This window comes from Archocentrus centrarchus, chromosome 20 (genome assembly GCF_007364275.1).
Source record: "Archocentrus centrarchus isolate MPI-CPG fArcCen1 chromosome 20, fArcCen1, whole genome shotgun sequence".
Classification (NCBI taxonomy): Eukaryota; Metazoa; Chordata; class Actinopteri; order Cichliformes; family Cichlidae; genus Archocentrus; species Archocentrus centrarchus.
In genome coordinates, this window is record NC_044365.1 from 7,945,705 (window position 1) to 7,949,594 (window position 3,890).

The 3,890-nt window shown below is 52.5% G+C and overlaps 1 pseudogene; it reads right to left on the minus strand.

Annotated features, from left to right (window-relative positions):
* Positions 1 to 498: 498 nt before the first annotated feature.
* LOC115799902 (uncharacterized) lies at positions 499 to 2,687 on the minus strand (annotated as a pseudogene).
* Between the last annotated feature and the right edge of the window lie 1,203 nt (positions 2,688 to 3,890).

The window sequence follows — 3,890 nt, forward strand, 5'->3', positions numbered from 1 at the left end:
CCCGCTGCTGCATATCCAACCCGCATGACCTTGGTCTTGTCAGTGCTGATCCAAAGGCCGACCTTAGAAGCTCCTCCATTGAGACTTGTTGTCATCTCTTGTATGCTCTTGGTACTAGCCCCAAGGAGAGCGATGTCGTCAGCGAAGTCCAAATCTGTGAGTCGGTTTGGCTCACGCCATGGGATCCCAAATCCGACACCGCCCATTGTCTTCCGAAGTACGAAGTTGATTGTTAAGAGGAACAGTAAGGGGGAGAGGATGCACGCCGTTGCACACCGTCTCGATGGTGAAAAATTCCATTGTTCCTTGTTCTGTTCGTACGAAGCAACTGGAGTTCCTGTAGAGGCTTCGGAATACTTTGACGAATTGGTCGGGGATGCCGTACGACCTTGCGATCTTCCAGAGCGAATCCCGATGAACGCTGTCAAACGCCTTTTTGAAATCCACAAAATTGATCATCAGCCGCTGTTGGTACTCCAGGCTTTGCTCGATGATGGTTCACAGGACGAAGATCTGCTCCGCGCATGATCTGCCACGTCGGAAGCCTGCCTGCTCCTCTCTGATCATTTTGTCCACTGCCCCCTGGAGCCGTCGTAGAAGGATGATGCTGAACACCTTGCCTGGGACTGAGAGGAGAGTAATTCCTCTCCAGTTGTTGCAGTCCGCCAGGTTGCCTTTCTTGGGGAGTTTCACGATCACTCCTTTCTGCCAATCCTCAGGGACCTCCGCCATGCGCCAGCAGAGGTTAAGAAGATCCGTCACTTCCTCAACGAGGTGCTGTCCACCATGTTTCAGTATTTCTGCTGACACAATGTCCAGCCCTGGCGCTTTGTTGTTCTTCAGGAACTTGATCGCCACAAAAGTCTCCGCCGTTGTGATTGCATCGGTCCTGACCGCAATGTCATTTTCTGGGGGCGGGTCCTCGAACATGAAGGTCGACTCGGGGGGCGGCTGGTTGAGGGTCTCCTTGAAGTGTTCGACCCATCTTGCATCTTGCTCTTCTTTGGTCAGCAGTGCCCTGCCATTTTTGTCTTTGATGGGTGCATCATGACTGCTCTTCGCTCCGGTGAGGTCGCGGTCAATGCGATAGAGCGTCTTTGTGTCGTTCTTACTAGCGACTTCCTGCGCCTCTTGGCCCTTCTCTTCCAACCAGTCTCGCTTGTCTCTCAGGCAGCTTCTCTTCACATTTCGATCCATTGTTCGATAGGCCTCCTCTGCTTCCCTCCAGTCCTGATCTGTCTTCGCCTGATCTCGCTTGTTTTTGCTTTCTTCGCCTTTCGTCGATCAGCCTCCATGTGCGGTCCTGGATCCATCGCTCCTTGTACAATCCTCTTCTCCTGCCAGTGACCTCTTCAGTGCATTCGATGGTGGCGCTCTTAATCCCTAGCCACCGTTCTTCTAGGGTTGGCGTGTCTGCAAGGGCTTCGAACCGATTTCGCAACTCAATTTGGAATCTCTCCGCCGTGATTCGGTCTTTGAGCTTGTCCGCTGCAAACGGGCGGGGTCGCGTTGTTTGCACTTGTTGTTTCTTCAACCGAAGTCAAAATTTTCCGCTAAGGAGGAAGTGGTCGGAGCCGATGTTTGCTCCTCTGCGGGTCCGCACGTCCAGTAGCGATGATTTCCACCGATTGGAAATGCAGATGAAGTCGATTTTGTTGAAGGTTTCTCCGTCAGGTGATCACCAGGTTTTCTTGTGGATAAGCTTGTGGTCGAAGTACGTGTTGCCGACCGACAGGCTGTTGGCTGAGCAGAAGGAGAGCAGCCGCTCGCCGTTGTCTTTCATTTCATCGGCAGATCCGTGAGGCCCATTAACGTGTTCGAATCCGATTCGGTGGTTGCTGATCTTGGCGTTGAAGTCTCCCATCAGCAGAATGAGGTCGTGTCGAAGGATTTCATGGTAAATGGTAAATGGACTAGTTCTTATATAGCGCTTTTCTACTCAATCAGAGCACTCAAAGCGCTTATACAACCTGTTTGCATTCACCCATGCACTCCCATTCATACAAGCACTTCCATCATTAATTAAGCTAAGTGCTTTTTTAATTAATTAGCATTCACACGCATTCATACTCCGACAGAACGGTCGGAGAGCAACTTAGGGTTAAGTATCTTGCCCAAGGATACATTGGCATGTAGCCTGGAGTAGCCAGGATTCAAACCGCTGACCTTCCGATCAGTTGGTGACCTGCTCTACCTACTGAGCTACAGCCACCCTAGCCAGCCACATCCAGTGCCATTTGAAGTAGATCGTAAAAGGCGTCTTTTGCGTCGTCATTGGCATCTTCGATCGGGGCATAAGTTTGAACAATGGTGCTCTTCGTTCGGCTTGTTTGGAGTCGGGCTGAGATGATGCAGTCACTGATGGGTTTCCAGCCGATAAGCGCCGCCGCCGCCGCTTTGGACATAATGATGCCAACGCTGCAGGCGTGTTCGGTGTCATGGCCCGAGTAGATGATCATCTTGCCCTCACTGACCATCCGTCCATTTCCTGTCCATCGCATTTCGCAGATTCCCAGGGTGTCCATCAGATACTCATCAAATTCTTTGAGCAGCTGCGCCAATTTGCCACACTGGTACAATGTCCTCACGTTCGACGTTCCAATTCTTGTTAATTGTTAATTGTTAATGAATCGTTGGCCATGCATCGGGGATTGGACGACCTGGTGGTTTTGTTCCAACGCCGTCATCATGGGATGGTCGCCTTTGTTGCGTGTTAGTCGATCTCGTTGGTTTCATCTTGCCGTTTCCGTAGCAGTTCGTATTTTCCAGGGTGGGGTCGCTAGCCCCACGCCCAACCCTCCTCCTTTCTTATACAGGCTTGGGACCGTCAATCACGGAGTTAATACTTCTATATAGAGCTATTCAAATGTTTCTTACTGCCATTAGTGGAATTGACAACATATAGGCATATAAAGAATGATATACAGGGGTTCAGAAGACCCTTATGAGTGAAAAAACAAGGGAACAGTTTACCCTGCCCGGGATAGGGTTACCGGGGCCCCACCCTGGAGCCAGGCCTGGGGAGGGAGCTCGAGGGAGAGCGTCTGGTGGCCAGGCATTAGCCCGTGGTGCTTGGCCGGGCGCAGCCCGAAGAGGTTACATGGGCCCGCCCTCCTGCAGGCCCACCACCCGCAGGAGGTGTCGTAGGGGTCGGGTGCAATGTGTGTCGGGCGGTGGCCGAGGGCGGAGGCCCTGGCGGACTGATCCCCGGCTATTGAAACTGGCTATTGGGACATGGAATGTCACCTCCTTGGTGGGGAAGCAGCCTGAGCTAGTGCGTGAGGTTGAGAGATACCAACTAGATATAGTTAGGCTCACCTCAACGCATGGCCTGGGCTCTGGAACCAGTCTCCTGGAGAAGGGCTGGACTCTGTTCCAGTCTGGAGTTGCCCTCGGTGAGAGGCGGCGAGCTGGGGTGGGTATTCTTGTATCCCCATGGCTTGCTGCCTGTACGTCGGAGTTTTCACCGGTGGACGAGAGGGTAGTTTTCCTGCGCCTTCGGGCTGGGGAACGGGTCCTGACTGTTGTTTGCGTTTATGCGCCGAATGACAGTTCAGGGTACCCACCCTTTTTGGAGTTGCTGGGCGGGGTGCTGGAGAGTGCTCCATCTGGTGACTCCATAGTCTTGCTGGGAGACTTCAACGCTCACGTGGGCAATGACAGTGAGACCTCGAGGGGCGTGATTGGGAGGAACGGCCTGCCCGATCTGAACCCGAATGGTGTTTTGTTATTGGACTTCTGTGCAAACCACAGTTTGTCCATAACAAACACCGTGTTCGAACACAAGGATGTCCATAAGTGCACATGGCACCAGGACACCCTAGGTCGCAGGTCGATGATCGATTTTGTAATCGTATCATCAGATCTGTGGTCGTATGTTCTGGACACTC